This window comes from Natrix helvetica, assembly GCF_964273705.1.
Source record: "Natrix helvetica genome assembly, chromosome: W".
NCBI classification, from domain to species: Eukaryota; Metazoa; Chordata; class Lepidosauria; order Squamata; family Natricidae; genus Natrix; species Natrix helvetica.
This window is the reverse complement of record NC_138555.1, coordinates 59,295,097-59,312,346: the sequence shown is the minus strand read 5'-3', so window position 1 is coordinate 59,312,346 and position 17,250 is coordinate 59,295,097.

Below are 17,250 nucleotides of genomic sequence, written 5' to 3'. Positions count from 1 at the left end.
TTTTTAAAACTCAAAGCCTGTGCACAGGTACAAACTTATAACCCTCTGCCTCTTCCCTCTTCCTGGATTCACTCACAGGTTTTTAAAACTCAAAGCCTGTGCACACACACACTTCCAGCCCCTGTGCCTCTTCCCTCTTCCTGGATTCACTCAGACGTTTTTAAAACTGAAAGCCTGTGCAGAGGCACACAGTTCCAGCCCCTGTACCGCTTCCCTCTTCCTGGATTCGCTAAGATGTTTTAAAAACTCACACCTTTTGCACAGGGACACACTTCCAGCCCCTGTACTGCTTCCCTGTTCCTGGATTCACTCAGATGTTTTTAAAACTCAAAGCCTGTGCACACACACACAGTTCCAGCCCCTGTACCTCTTCCCTCTACCTGGATTCACTCAGATGTCTTAAAACTCACAGCCTGTGTAGAGGCACATACTTCCAGACCCTGTGTCTCTTCCCTCTTCCTGGATTCACTCAGAGGTTTTTAAAACTCACAGCCTGTGCACAGCACATTCTTCCAGCCCCTCTGGCTCTTCCCTCTTCCTGGATTCACTCAGACATTTTTAAAACTCAAAGCCTGTGCACAGGTACAAACTTATAACCCTCTGCCTCTTCCCTCTTCCTGGATTCACTCAGACGTTTTTAAACCTCAAAGCCTGTGCACAGGCACATACTTCCAGCCCCTCTGGCTCTTCCCTCTTCCTGGATTCACTCAGACGTTTTTAAAACTCAAAGCCTGTGCACAGGTAAAGAGTTCCAGCGCCTGTACCTCTTCCCTCTTCCTGGATTCACTCAGATGTTCTTAAAACTCACACCTTTTGCACAGGGACACACTTCCAGCCCCTGTACCGCTACCCTGTTCCTGGATTCACTCATATATTTTTAAAACTCACAAACTGTGCACACAGACACACTTCCAGACCCTCAGCCTCTTCCCTCTTCCTGGATTCACTCAGAGGTTTTTAAAACTCAAAGCCTCTGCACAGGGACACACTTACAACCCTCTGCCTCTTCCCTCTTCCTGGATTCACTCAAAGGTTTTTAAAACTCACCGCCTGTGCAAAGGGACAAACTTACAACAGTCTGCCTCTTCCCTCTTCCTAGATTCACTCAGAGGTTTTTAAACCTCAAAGCCTGTGCACACACACAAACTTCCAGACCCACTGCCTCTTCCCTCTTCCTGGATTCACTCAGACGTTTTTAAACCTCAAAGCCTGTGCACAGGCACATACTTCCAGCCCCTCTGGCTCTTCCCTCTTACTGGATTCACTCAGACGTTTTTAAAACTCACAGCCTGTGCGCACACACACAGTTCCAGCCCCTGTACCTCTTCCCTCTTCCTGGATTCACTCAGATGTTTTAAAACTCACAGCCTGTGTAGAGGCACATACTTCCAGACCCTGTCTCTCTTCCCTCTTCCTGGATTCACTCAGAGGCTTTTAAAACTCAAAGCCTCTGCACAGGGACACATTTACAACCCTGTGCCTCTTCCCTCTTCCTGGATTCACGCATACGTTCTTAAACCTCAAAGCCTGTGCACAGGCACATACTTCCAGACCCTGTCTCTCTTCCCTCTTCCTGGATTCACTCAGAGGTTTTTAAAACTCAAAGCCTGTGCACACACACACACTTCCAGACCCTCTGCCTCTTCCCTCTTCCTGGATTCACTCAGACATTTTTAAACCTCAAAGCCTGTGCACAGGAACATACTTCCAGCCCCTCTGGCTTTTCCCTCTTCCTGGATTCACTCAGAAGTTTTTAAAACTCACAGCCTGTGCACAGCACATACTTCCAGCCCTTGTGCCTCTTCCCTGTTCCTGGATTCAGTCAGATGTTTTTGAAACTCACAGCCTGTGCACAGCACACACATTTCCAGCCCCTGTACCTCTTCCCTCTACCTGGATTCACTCAGATGTCTTAAAACTCAAAGCCTGTGCACAGGGACATACTTCCAGCCCCTCTGGCTCTTCCCTCTTCCTGGATTCACTCAGACTTTTTAAAAGTCACAAACTGTGCACACACACACACTTCCAGCCCCTCTGCCTCTTCCCTCTACCTGGATTCACTCAGACATTTTTAAAACTCAAAGCCTGTGCACAGGTACAAACTTATAACCCTCTGCCTCTTCCCTCTTCCTGGATTCACTCACAGGTTTTTAAAACTCAAAGCCTGTGCACACACACACTTCCAGCCCCTGTGCCTCTTCCCTCTTCCTGGATTCACTCAGACGTTTTTAAAACTGAAAGCCTGTGCAGAGGCACACAGTTCCAGCCCCTGTACCGCTTCCCTCTTCCTGGATTCGCTAAGATGTTTTAAAAACTCACACCTTTTGCACAGGGACACACTTCCAGCCCCTGTACTGCTTCCCTGTTCCTGGATTCACTCAGATGTTTTTAAAACTCAAAGCCTGTGCACACACACACAGTTCCAGCCCCTGTACCTCTTCCCTCTACCTGGATTCACTCAGATGTCTTAAAACTCACAGCCTGTGTAGAGGCACATACTTCCAGACCCTGTGTCTCTTCCCTCTTTCTGGATTCACTCAGAGGTTTTTAAAACTCACAGCCTGTGCACAGCACATTCTTCCAGCCCCTCTGGCTCTTCCCTCTTCCTGGATTCACTCAGACATTTTTAAAACTCAAAGCCTGTGCACAGGTACAAACTTATAACCCTCTGCCTCTTCCCTCTTCCTGGATTCACTCAGACGTTTTTAAACCTCAAAGCCTGTGCACAGGCACATACTTCCAGCCCCTCTGGCTCTTCCCTCTTCCTGGATTCACTCAGACGTTTTTAAAACTCAAAGCCTGTGCACAGGTAAAGAGTTCCAGCGCCTGTACCTCTTCCCTCTTCCTGGATTCACTCAGATGTTCTTAAAACTCACACCTTTTGCACAGGGACACACTTCCAGCCCCTGTACCGCTACCCTGTTCCTGGATTCACTCATATATTTTTAAAACTCACAAACTGTGCACACAGACACACTTCCAGACCCTCAGCCTCTTCCCTCTTCCTGGATTCACTCAGAGGTTTTTAAAACTCAAAGCCTCTGCACAGGGACACACTTACAACCCTCTGCCTCTTCCCTCTTCCTGGATTCACTCAAAGGTTTTTAAAACTCACCGCCTGTGCAAAGGGACAAACTTACAACAGTCTGCCTCTTCCCTCTTCCTAGATTCACTCAGAGGTTTTTAAACCTCAAAGCCTGTGCACACACACAAACTTCCAGACCCACTGCCTCTTCCCTCTTCCTGGATTCACTCAGACGTTTTTAAACCTCAAAGCCTGTGCACAGGCACATACTTCCAGCCCCTCTGGCTCTTCCCTCTTACTGGATTCACTCAGACGTTTTTAAAACTCACAGCCTGTGCGCACACACACAGTTCCAGCCCCTGTACCTCTTCCCTCTTCCTGGATTCACTCAGATGTTTTAAAACTCACAGCCTGTGTAGAGGCACATACTTCCAGACCCTGTCTCTCTTCCCTCTTCCTGGATTCACTCAGAGGCTTTTAAAACTCAAAGCCTCTGCACAGGGACACATTTACAACCCTGTGCCTCTTCCCTCTTCCTGGATTCACGCATACGTTCTTAAACCTCAAAGCCTGTGCACAGGCACATACTTCCAGACCCTGTCTCTCTTCCCTCTTCCTGGATTCACTCAGAGGTTTTTAAAACTCAAAGCCTGTGCACACACACACACTTCCAGACCCTCTGCCTCTTCCCTCTTCCTGGATTCACTCAGACATTTTTAAACCTCAAAGCCTGTGCACAGGAACATACTTCCAGCCCCTCTGGCTTTTCCCTCTTCCTGGATTCACTCAGAAGTTTTTAAAACTCACAGCCTGTGCACAGCACATACTTCCAGCCCTTGTGCCTCTTCCCTGTTCCTGGATTCAGTCAGATGTTTTTGAAACTCACAGCCTGTGTAGAGGCAAATACTTCCAGACCCTCTGTCTCTTCACTCTTCCTGGATTCACTCAAAGGTTTTTAAAACTCACAGCCTGTGCAAAGGGACAAACTTACAACAGTCTGCCTCTTCCCTCCTCCTAGATTCACTCAGAGGTTTTTAAACCTCAAAGCCTGTGCACACACAAAAACTTCCAGACCCTCTGCCTCTTCCCTCTTCCTGGATTCACTCAGACGTTTTTAAACCTCAAAGCCTGTGCACAGGCACATACTTCCAGCCCCTCTGCCTCTTCCCTCTTACTGGATTCACTCAGACGTTTTTAAAACTCACAGCCTGTGCACACACACACACTTCCAGGCCCTGTACCTCTTCCCTCTACCTGGATTCACTCAGATGTCTTAAAACTCACAGCCTGTGTAGAGGCACATACTTCCAGACCCTGTGTCTCTTCCCTCTTCCTGGATTCACTCAGAGGTTTTTAAAACTCAAAGCCTGTGCACACACTCACACTTCCAGACCCTCTGCCTCTTTCCTCTTCCTGGATTCACTCAGACGTTTTTAAACCTCAAAGCCTGTGCACAGGCACATACTTCCAGCCCCTCTGGCTCTTCCCTCTTCCTGGATTCACTCAGACGTTTTTAAAACTCAAAGCCTGTGCACAGGTAAAGAGTTCCAGCGCCTGTACCTCTTCCCTCTTCCTGGATTCACTCAGATGTTCTTAAAACTCACACCTTTTGCACAGGAGCACACTTCCAGCCCCTGTACCGCTACCCTGTTCCTGGATTCACTCATATATTTTTAAAACTCACAAACTGTGCACACAGACACACTTCCAAACCCTCAGCCTCTTCCCTCTTCCTGGATTCACTCAGAGGTTTTTAAAACTCAAAGCCTCTGCACAGGGACACACTTACAACCCTCTGCCTCTTCCCTCTTCCTGGATTCACTCAAAGGTTTTTAAAACTCACAGCCTGTGCAAAGGGACAAACTTACAACAGTCTGCCTCTTCCCTCTTCCTAGATTCACTCAGAGGTTTTTAAACCTCAAAGCCTGTGCACACACACAAACTTCCAGACCCTCTGCCTCTTCCCTCTTCCTGGATTCACTCAGACGTTTTTAAACCTCAAAGCCTGTGCACAGGGACATACTTCCAGCCCCTCTGCCTCTTCCCTCTTACTGGATTCACTCAGACGTTTTTAAAACTCAAAGCCTGTGCACACACACACACTTCCAGACCCTCTGCCTCTTCCCTCTTCCTGGATTCACTCAGACGTTTTTAAACCTCAAAGCCTGTGCACAGGAACATACTTCCAGCCCCTCTGGCTCTTCCCTCTTCCTGGATTCACTCAGATGTTTTTAAAACTCACAGCCTGTGCGCACACACACAGTTCCAGCCCCTGTACCTCTTCCCTCTACCTGGATTCACTCAGACGTTTTTTAACCTCAAAGCCTGTGCACAGGAACATACTTCCAGCCCCTCTGGCTTTTCCCTCTTCCTGGATTCACTCAGACGTTTTTAAAACTCACAGCCTGTGCACAGCACATACTTCCAGCCCTTGTGCCTCTTCACTGTTCCTGGATTCAGTCAGATGTTTTTGAAACTCACAGCCTGTGTAGAGGCAAATACTTCCAGACCCTCTGTCTCTTCCCTCTTCCTGGATTCACTCAAAGGTTTTTAAAACTCACAGCCTGTGCAAAGGGACAAACTTACAACAGTCTGCCTCTTCCCTCTTCCTGGATTCACTCAGATCTTTTTCAAACTAAAAGCATGTGCACAGCCACACAGTTCCAGCACCTGTACCTATTCCCTCTTACTGGATTCACTCTGACGTTTTTAAAACTCAGAGCCTGTGCAGAGCACATACTTCCAGCCCTTGTGCCTCTTCCCTGTTCCTGGATTCACTCAGATGTTTTTAAAACATACAGCCTGTGTAGAGGCACATACTTCCAGACCCTCTGTCTCTTCCCTCTTCCTGGATTCTCTCAGACGTTTTTAAACCTCAAAGCCTGTGCACAGGCACATACTTCCAGCCCTTGTGCCTCTTCCCTGTTCCTGGATTCAGTCAGATGTTTTTGAAACTCACAGCCTGTGTAGAGGCAAATACTTCCAGACCCTCTGTCTCTTCCCTCTTCCTGGATTCACTCAAAGGTTTTTAAAACTCACAGCCTGTGCATACAAACACACTTCCAGACCCTCTGCCTCTTCCCTCTTCCTGGATTCACTCAGAAGTTTTTAAAACTCACAACCTGTGCACAGGCACACACTTCCAGACTCTCTGCCTCTTCCCTCTTCCTGGATTCACTCAGAGGTTTTTAAAACTCAAAGCATCTGCACAGGCACATACTTCCAGCCCTTTCTGGCTCTTCCCTCTTCCTGGATTCACTCAGACGTTTTTAAAACTAAAAGCCTGTGCACAGGCACACAGTTCTAGCGCCTGTACCTCTTCCCTCTTGCTGGATTCACCCAGATGTTCTTAAAACTCACACCTTTTGCAGAGAGAGACACTTCCAGCCTCTCTGCTTCTTCCCTCTTCCTGGATTCACTCAGAGGTTTTTAAAACTCAAAACCTGTGCACAGGCAAATACTTCCAGCCCCTCTGGCTCTTCCCTCTTCCTGGATTCACTCAGACGTTTTTAAACCTCAAAGCCTGTGCACAGGCACATACTTCCAGCCCCTCTGGCTCTTCCCTCTTCCTGGATTCACTCAGAGGTTTTTAAAAGTCACAGCCTGTGCACACATACACACTTCCAGCCTTTGTGCCTCTTCCCTCTTCGTGGATTCACTCAGACGTTTTTAAACCTCAAAGCCTGTGCACAGGCAAATACTTCCAGCCCCTCTGGCTCTTCCCTCTTCCTGGATTCACTCAGACGTTTTTAAAACTAAAAGCCTGTGCACAGGCACACAGTTCCAGCGCCTGTACCTCTTCCCTCTTGCTGGATTCACCCAGATGTTCTTAAAACTCACACCTTTTGCACAGAGAGACACTTCCAGCCTCTCTGCTTCTTCCCTCTTCCTGGAGTCACTCAGACGTTTTTAAACCTCACAACCTGTGCACAGGCAAATACTTCCAGCCCCTCTGGCTCTTCCCTCTTCCTGGATTCACTCAGACGTTTTAAAAACTAAAAGCCTGTGCACAGGCACACAGTTCCAGCGCCTGTACCACTTCCCTCTTCCTGGATTCACTCAGATGTTCTTAAAACTCACACCTTTTGCACTGGGAGACACTTCCAGCCCCTGTACCGCTTCATTGTTCCTGGATTCCCTCAGGTGTTTTTAAAATTCACAGCCTGTGCACACACACACTCTTCCAGCCTCTCTGCCTCTTCCCTCTTCCTGGATTCACTCAGAGGTTTTTAAAACTCACAGCCTGTGCACACATACACACTTCCAGCCTGTTTACCTCTTCCCTCTTCCTGGATTCACTCAGAGGTTTTTTAACCTCAAAGCCTGTGCACACATAGACACACTTCCAGACCCTCTGCCTCTTCCCTCTTCCTGAATTCACTCAGACGTTTTTAAAACTAAAAGCCTGTGCACAGGCACACAGTTCCAGCGCCTGTACCTCTTCCCTCTTCCTGGATTCACTCAGAGGTTTTTAAAACTCACACCTTTTGCACAGGGACACACTTCCAGCCCCTGTACCGCTTCCCTGTTCCTGGATTCACTCAGATGTTTTTAAAACTCACAGCCTGTGCAAACACACACAGTTCCAGCCCCTGTACCTCTTCCCTCTACCTGGATTCACTCAGATGTCTTAAAACTCAAAGCCTGTGCACAGGGACATACTTCCAGCCCCTCTGGCTCTTCCCTCTTCCTGGATTCACTCAGACTTTTTAAAACTCACAACCTGTGCACACACACACACTTCCAGCCCCTCTGCCTCTTCCCTCTACCTGGATTCACTCAGACGTTTTAAAACTCACAGCCTGTGTAGAGGCACATCCTTCCAGACCCACTGTCTCTTCCCTCTTCCTGGATTCACTCAGAGGTTTTTAAAACTCAAAGCCTGTGCACACACAAACACTTCCAGACCCTCTGCCTCTTCCCTCTTCCTGGATTCACTCACAGGTTTTTAAAACTCAAAGCCTGTGCACAGGTACAAACTTATAACCCTCTGCCTCTTCCCTCTTCCTGGGTTCACTCAGACGTTTTTAAACCTCAAAGCCTGTGCACAGGCACATACTTCCAGCCCCTCTGGCTATTCCCTCTTCCTGGATTCACTCAGACGTTTTTAAAACTCAAAGCCTGTGCACAGGTAAAGAGTTCCAGCGCCTGTACCTCTTCCCTCTTCCTGGATTCACTCAGATGTTCTTAAAACTCACACCTTTTGCACAGGGACACACTTCCAGCCCCTGTACCGCTACCCTGTTCCTGGATTCACTCATATATTTTTAAAACTCACAAACTGTGCACACAGACACACTTCCAGACCCTCAGCCTCTTCCCTCTTCCTGGATTCACTCAGAGGTTTTTAAAACTCAAAGCCTCTGCACAGGGACACACTTACAACCCTCTGCCTCTTCCCTCTTCCTGGATTCACTCAAAGGTTTTTAAAACTCACAGCCTGTGCAAAGGGACAAACTTACAACAGTCTGCCTCTTCCCTCTTCCTAGATTCACTCAGAGGTTTTTAAACCTCAAAGCCTGTGCACACACACAAACTTCCAGACCCTCTGCCTCTTCCCTCTTCCTGGATTCACTCAGACGTTTTTAAACCTCAAAGCCTGTGCACAGGGACATACTTCCAGCCCCTCTGCCTCTTCCCTCTTACTGGATTCACTCAGACGTTTTTAAAACTCACAGCCTGTGCACACACACACACTTCCAGCCCCTGTACCTCTTCCCTCTTCCTGGATTCACTGAGAGGTTTTTAAAACTCACAGCCTCTGCAGAAGGACACACTTACAACCCTGTGCCTCTTCCCTCTTCCTGGATTCACTCAGACGTTTTTAAACCTCAAAGCCTGTGCACAGGCACATACTTCCAGACCCACTGTCTCTTCCCTCTTCCTGGATTCACTCAGACGTTTTTAAAACTCAAAGCCTGTGCACACACACACACTTCCAGACCCTCTGCCTCTTCCCTATTCCTGGATTCACTCAGACGTTTTTAAACCTCAAAGCCTGTGCACAGGGACATACTTCCAGCCCCTCTGGCTCTTCCCTCTTCCTGGATTCACTCAGATGTTTTTAAAACTCACAGCCTGTGCGCACACACACAGTTCCAGCCCCTGTACCTCTTCCCTCTTCCTGGATTCACTCAGATGTTTTAAAACTCACAGCCTGTGTAGAGGCACATACTTCCAGACCCTGTCTCTCTTCCCTCTTCCTGGATTCACTCAGAGGCTTTTAAAACTCAAAGCCTCTGCACAGGGATACATTTACAACCCTGTGCCTCTTCCCTCTTCCTGGATTCACTCAGACGTTCTTAAACCTCAAAGCCTGTGCACAGGCACATACTTCCAGACCCTGTCTCTCTTCCCTCTTCCTGGATTCACTCAGACGTTTTAAAACTCACAGCCTGTGTAGAGGCACATCCTTCCAGACCCACTGTCTCTTCCCTCTTCCTGGATTCACTCACAGGTTTTTAAAACTCAAAGCCTGTGCACACACACACTTCCAGCCCCTGTGCCTCTTCCCTCTTCCTGGATTCACTAAGACGTTTTTAAAACTGAAAGCCTGTGCAGAGGCACACAGTTCCAGCCCCTGTACCGCTTCCCTCTTCCTGGATTCGCTAAGATGTTTTAAAAACTCACACCTTTTGCACAGGGACACACTTCCAGCCCCTGTACTGCTTCCCTGTTCCTGGATTCACTCAGATGTTTTTAAAACTCAAAGCCTGTGCACACACACACAGTTCCAGCCCCTGTACCTCTTCCCTCTACCTGGATTCACTCAGATGTCTTAAAACTCACAGCCTGTGTAGAGGCACATACTTCCAGACCCTCTGCCTCTTCCCTCTTCCTGGATTCACTCAGAGGTTTTTAAAACTCAAAGCATCTGCACAGGCACATACTTCCAGCCCTTTCTGGCTCTTCCCTCTTCCTGGATTCACTCAGACGTTTTTAAAACTAAAAGCCTGTGCACAGGCACACAGTTCCAGCGCCTGTACCTCTTCCCTCTTGCTGGATTCACCCAAATGTTCTTAAAACTCACACCTTTTGCACAGAGAGACACTTCCAGCCTCTCTGCTTCTTCCCTCTTCCTGGATTCACTCAGAGGTTTTTAAAAGTCACAGCCTGTGCACACATACACACTTCCAGCCTTTGTGCCTCTTCCCTCTTCGTGGATTCACTCAGACGTTTTTAAACCTCAAAGCCTGTGCACAGGCAAATACTTCCAGCCCCTCTGGCTCTTCCCTCTTCCTGGATTCACTCAGACGTTTTTAAAACTAAAAGCCTGTGCACAGGCACACAGTTCCAGCGCCTGTACCTCTTCCCTCTTGCTGGATTCACCCAGATGTTCTTAAAACTCACACCTTTTGCACAGAGAGACACTTCCAGCCTCTCTGCTTCTTCCCTCTTCCTGGAGTCACTCAGACGTTTTTAAACCTCACAACCTGTGCACAGGCAAATACTTCCAGCCCCTCTGGCTCTTCCCTCTTCCTGGATTCACTCAGACGTTTTAAAAACTAAAAGCCTGTGCACAGGCACACAGTTCCAGCGCCTGTACCACTTCCCTCTTCCTGGATTCACTCAGATGTTCTTAAAACTCACACCTTTTGCACTGGGAGACACTTCCAGCCCCTGTACCGCTTCATTGTTCCTGGATTCACTCAGGTGTTTTTAAAACTCACAGCCTGTGCACACACACACTCTTCCAGCCTCTCTGCCTCTTCCCTCTTCCTGGATTCACTCAGAGGTTTTTAAAACTCACAGCCTGTGCACACATACACACTTCCAGCCCGTTTACCTCTTCCCTCTTCCTGGATTCACTCAGAGGTTTTTTAACCTCAAAGCCTGTGCACACATAGACACACTTCCAGACCCTCTGCCTCTTCCCTCTTCCTGAATTCACTCAGACGTTTTTAAAACTAAAAGCCTGTGCACAGGCACACAGTTCCAGCGCCTGTACCTCTTCCCTCTTCCTGGATTCACTCAGAGGTTTTTAAAACTCACACCTTTTGCACAGGGACACACTTCCAGCCCCTGTACCGCTTCCCTGTTCCTGGATTCACTCAGATGTTTTTAAAACTCACAGCCTGTGCAAACACACACAGTTCCAGCCCCTGTACCTCTTCCCTCTACCTGGATTCACTCAGATGTCTTAAAACTCAAAGCCTGTGCACAGGGACATACTTCCAGCCCCTCTGGCTCTTCCCTCTTCCTGGATTCACTCAGACTTTTTAAAACTCACAACCTGTGCACACACACACACTTCCAGCCCCTCTGCCTCTTCCCTCTACCTGGATTCACTCAGACATTTTAAAACTCACAGCCTGTGTAGAGGCACATCCTTCCAGACCCACTGTCTCTTCCCTCTTCCTGGATTCACTCAGAGGTTTTTAAAACTCAAAGCCTGTGCACACACAAACACTTCCAGACCCTCTGCCTCTTCCCTCTTCCTGGATTCACTCACAGGTTTTTAAAACTCAAAGCCTGTGCACACACACACTTCCAGCCCCTGTGCCTCTTCCCTCTTCCTGGATTCACTCAGACGTTTTTAAAACTGAAAGCCTGTGCAGAGGCACACAGTTCCAGCCCCTGTACCGCTTCCCTCTTCCTGGATTCGCTAAGATGTTTTAAAAACTCACACCTTTTGCACAGGGACACACTTCCAGCCCCTGTACTGCTTCCCTGTTCCTGGATTCACTCAGATGTTTTTAAAACTCAAAGCCTGTGCACACACACACAGTTCCAGCCCCTGTACCTCTTCCCTCTACCTGGATTCACTCAGATGTCTTAAAACTCACAGCCTGTGTAGAGGCACATACTTCCAGACCCTGTGTCTCTTCCCTCTTCCTGGATTCACTCAGACATTTTTAAAACTCAAAGCCTGTGCACAGGTACAAACTTATAACCCACTGCCTCTTCCCTCTTCCTGGATTCACTCAGACGTTTTTAAACCTCAAAGCCTGTGCACAGGCACATACTTCCAGCCCCTCTGGCTCTTCCCTCTTCCTGGATTCACTCAGACGTTTTTAAAACTCAAAGCCTGTGCACAGGTAAAGAGTTCCAGCGCCTGTACCTCTTCCCTCTTCCTTGATTCACTCAGATGTTCTTAAAACTCACACCTTTTGCACAGGAGCACACTTCCAGCCCCTGTACCGCTACCCTGTTCCTGGATTCACTCATATATTTTTAAAACTCACAAACTGTGCACACAGACACACTTCCAAACCCTCAGCCTCTTCCCTCTTCCTGGATTCACTCAGAGGTTTTTAAAACTCAAAGCCTCTGCACAGGGACACACTTACAACCCTCTGCCTCTTCCCTCTTCCTGGATTCACTCAAAGGTTTTTAAAACTCACAGCCTGTGCAAAGGGACAAACTTACAACAGTCTGCCTCTTCCCTCTTCCTAGATTCACTCAGAGGTTTTTAAACCTCAAAGCCTGTGCACACACACAAACTTCCAGACCCTCTGCCTCTTCCCTCTTCCTGGATTCACTCAGATCTTTTTCAAACTAAAAGCATGTGCACAGCCACACAGTTCCAGCACCTGTACCTATTCCCTCTTACTGGATTCACTCAGACGTTTTTAAAACTCAGAGCCTGTGCAGAGCACATACTTCCAGCCCTTGTGCCTCTTCCCTGTTCCTGGATTCACTCAGATGTTTTTAAAACTCACAGCCTGTGCACACACACACACTTCCAGCCCCTCTGCCTTTTCCCTCTACCTGGATTCACTCAGATGTTTTAAAACTCACAGCCTGTGTAGAGGCACATACTTCCAGACCCTCTGTCTCTTCCCTCTTCCTGGATTCTCTCAGACGTTTTTAAACCTCAAAGCCTGTGCACAGGGACATACTTCCAGCCCCTCTGCCTCTTCCCTCTTACTGGATTCACTCAGACGTTTTTAAAACTCACAGCCTGTGTAGAGACAAATACTTCCAGACCCTCTGTCTCTTCCCTCTTCCTGGATTCACTCAAAGGTTTTTAAAACTCACAGCCTGTGCATACAAACACACTTCCAGACCCTCTGCCTCTTCCCTCTTCCTGGATTCACTCAGAAGTTTTTAAAACTCACAACCTGTGCACAGACACACACTTCCAGACTCTCTGCCTCTTCCCTCTTCCTGGATTCACTCAGAGGTTTTTAAAACTCAAAGCATCTGCACAGGCACATACTTCCAGCCCTTTCTGGCTCTTCCCTCTTACTGGATTCACTCAGACGTTTTTAAAACTCAGAGCCTGTGCAGAGCACATACTTCCAGCCCTTGTGCCTCTTCCCTGTTCCTGGATTCACTCAGATGTTTTTAAAACTCACAGCCTGTGCACACACACACACTTCCAGCCCCTCTGCCTTTTCCCTCTACCTGGATTCACTCAGATGTTTTAAAACTCACAGCCTGTGTAGAGGCACATACTTCCAGACCCTCTGTCTCTTCCCTCTTCCTGGATTCTCTCAGACGTTTTTAAACCTCAAAGCCTGTGCACAGGCACATACTTCCAGCCCTTGTGCCTCTTCCCTGTTCCTGGATTCAGTCAGATGTTTTTGAAACTCACAGCCTGTGTAGAGACAAATACTTCCAGACCCTCTGTCTCTTCCCTCTTCCTGGATTCACTCAAAGGTTTTTAAAACTCACAGCCTGTGCATACAAACACACTTCCAGACCCTCTGCCTCTTCCCTCTTCCTGGATTCACTCAGAAGTTTTTAAAACTCACAACCTGTGCACAGACACACACTTCCAGACTCTCTGCCTCTTCCCTCTTCCTGGATTCACTCAGAGGTTTTTAAAACTCACACCTTTTGCACAGAGAGACACTTCCAGCCCTTTCTGGCTCTTCCCTCTTCCTGGATTCACTGAGACGTTTTTAAAACTAAAAGCCTGTGCACAGGCACACAGTTCCAGCCCCTGTACCTCTTCCCTCTACCTGGATTCACTCAGACGTTTTTAAACCTCAAAGCCTGTGCACAGGCACATACTTCCAGCCCCTCTGGCTCTTCCCTCTTCCTGGATTCACTCAGACGTTTTTAAAACTAAAAGCCTGTGCACAGGCACACAGTTCCAGCGCCTGTACCTCTTCCCTCTTGTTGGATTCACCCAGATGTTCTTAAAACTCACACCTTTTGCACAGAGAGACACTTCCAGCCTCTCTGCTTCTTCCCTCTTCCTGGATTCACTCAGAGGTTTTTAAAAGTCACAGCCTGTGCACACATACACACTTCCAGCCTTTGTGCCTCTTCCCTCTTCGTGGATTCACTCAGACGTTTTTAAACCTCAAAGCCTGTGCACAGGCAAATACTTCCAGCCCCTCTGGCTCTTCCCTCTTCCTGGATTCACTCAGACGTTTTTAAAACTAAAAGCCTGTGCACAGGCACACAGTTCCAGCGCCTGTACCTCTTCCCTCTTGCTGGATTCACCCAGATGTTCTTAAAACTCACACCTTTTGCACAGAGAGACACTTCCAGCCTCTCTGCTTCTTCCCTCTTCCTGGAGTCACTCAGAGGTTTTTAAAACTCAAAGCCTCTGCACAGGGACACACTTACAACCCTCTGCCTCTTCCCTCTTCCTGGATTCACTCAGACGTTTTAAAAACTAAAAGCCTGTGCACAGGCACACAGTTCCAGCGCCTGTACCACTTCCCTCTTCCTGGATTCACTCAGATGTTCTTAAAACTCACACCTTTTGCACTGGGAGACACTTCCAGCCCCTGTACCGCTTCATTGTTCCTGGATTCACTCAGGTGTTTTTAAAACTCACAGCCTGTGCACACACACACTCTTCCAGCCTCTCTGCCTCTTCCCTCTTCCTGGATTCACTCAGAGGTTTTTAAAACTCACAGCCTGTGCACACATACACACTTCCAGCCCGTTTACCTCTTCCCTCTTCCTGGATTCACTCAGAGGTTTTTTAACCTCAAAGCCTGTGCACACATAGACACACTTCCAGACCCTCTGCCTCTTCCCTCTTCCTGAATTCACTCAGACGTTTTTAAAACTAAAAGCCTGTGCACAGGCACACAGTTCCAGCGCCTGTACCTCTTCCCTCTTCCTGGATTCACTCAGAGGTTTTTAAAACTCACACCTTTTGCACAGGGACACACTTCCAGCCCCTGTACCGCTTCCCTGTTCCTGGATTCACTCAGATGTTTTTAAAACTCACAGCCTGTGCAAACACACACAGTTCCAGCCCCTGTACCTCTTCCCTCTACCTGGATTCACTCAGATGTCTTAAAACTCAAAGCCTGTGCACAGGGACATACTTCCAGCCCCTCTGGCTCTTCCCTCTTCCTGGATTCACTCAGACTTTTTAAAACTCACAACCTGTGCACACACACACACTTCCAGCCCCTCTGCCTCTTCCCTCTACCTGGATTCACTCAGACGTTTTAAAACTCACAGCCTGTGTAGAGGCACATCCTTCCAGACCCACTGTCTCTTCCCTCTTCCTGGATTCACTCAGAGGTTTTTAAAACTCAAAGCCTGTGCACACACAAACACTTCCAGACCCTCTGCCTCTTCCCTCTTCCTGGATTCACTCACAGGTTTTTAAAACTCAAAGCCTGTGCACACACACACTTCCAGCCCCTGTGCCTCTTCCCTCTTCCTGGATTCACTCAGACGTTTTTAAAACTGAAAGCCTGTGCAGAGGAACACAGTTCCAGCCCCTGTACCGCTTCCCTCTTCCTGGATTCGCTAAGATGTTTTAAAAACTCACACCTTTTGCACAGGGACACACTTCCAGCCCCTGTACTGCTTCCCTGTTCCTGGATTCACTCAGATGTTTTTAAAACTCAAAGCCTGTGCACACACACACAGTTCCAGCCCCTGTACCTCTTCCCTCTACCTGGATTCACTCAGATGTCTTAAAACTCACAGCCTGTGTAGAGGCACATACTTCCAGACCCTGTGTCTCTTCCCTCTTCCTGGATTCACTCAGACATTTTTAAAACTCAAAGCCTGTGCACAGGTACAAACTTATAACCCACTGCCTCTTCCCTCTTCCTGGATTCACTCAGACGTTTTTAAACCTCAAAGCCTGTGCACAGGCACATACTTCCAGCCCCTCTGGCTCTTCCCTCTTCCTGGATTCACTCAGACGTTTTTAAAACTCAAAGCCTGTGCACAGGTAAAGAGTTCCAGCGCCTGTACCTCTTCCCTCTTCCTGGATTCACTCAGATGTTCTTAAAACTCACACCTTTTGCACAGGAGCACACTTCCAGCCCCTGTACCGCTACCCTGTTCCTGGATTCACTCATATATTTTTAAAACTCACAAACTGTGCACACAGACACACTTCCAAACCCTCAGCCTCTTCCCTCTTCCTGGATTCACTCAGAGGTTTTTAAAACTCAAAGCCTCTGCACAGGGACACACTTACAACCCTCTGCCTCTTCCCTCTTCCTGGATTCACTCAAAGGTTTTTAAAACTCACAGCCTGTGCAAAGGGACAAACTTACAACAGTCTGCCTCTTCCCTCTTCCTAGATTCACTCAGAGGTTTTTAAACCTCAAAGCCTGTGCACACACACAAACTTCCAGACCCTCTGCCTCTTCCCTCTTCCTGGATTCACTCAGACGTTTTTAAACCTCAAAGCCTGTGCACAGGGACATACTTCCAGCCCCTCTGCCTCTTCCCTCTTACTGGATTCACTCAGACGTTTTTAAAACTCAAAGCCTGTGCACACACACACACTTCCAGACCCTCTGCCTCTTCCCTCTTCCTGGATTCACTCAGACGTTTTTAAACCTCAAAGCCTGTGCACAGGAACATACTTCCAGCCCCTCTGGCTCTTCCCTCTTCCTGGATTCACTCAGATGTTTTTAAAACTCACAGCCTGTGCGCACACACACAGTTCCAGCCCCTGTACCTCTTCCCTCTACCTGGATTCACTCAGACGTTTTTTAACCTCAAAGCCTGTGCACAGGAACATACTTCCAGCCCCTCTGGCTTTTCCCTCTTCCTGGATTCACTCAGACGTTTTTAAAACTCACAGCCTGTGCACAGCACATACTTCCAGCCCTTGTGCCTCTTCACTGTTCCTGGATTCAGTCAGATGTTTTTGAAACTCACAGCCTGTGTAGAGGCAAATACTTCCAGACCCTCTGTCTCTTCCCTCTTCCTGGATTCACTCAAAGGTTTTTAAAACTCACAGCCTGTGCAAAGGGACAAACTTACAACAGTCTGCCTCTTCCCTCTTCCTGGATTCACTCAGATCTTTTTCAAACTAAAAGCATGTGCACAGC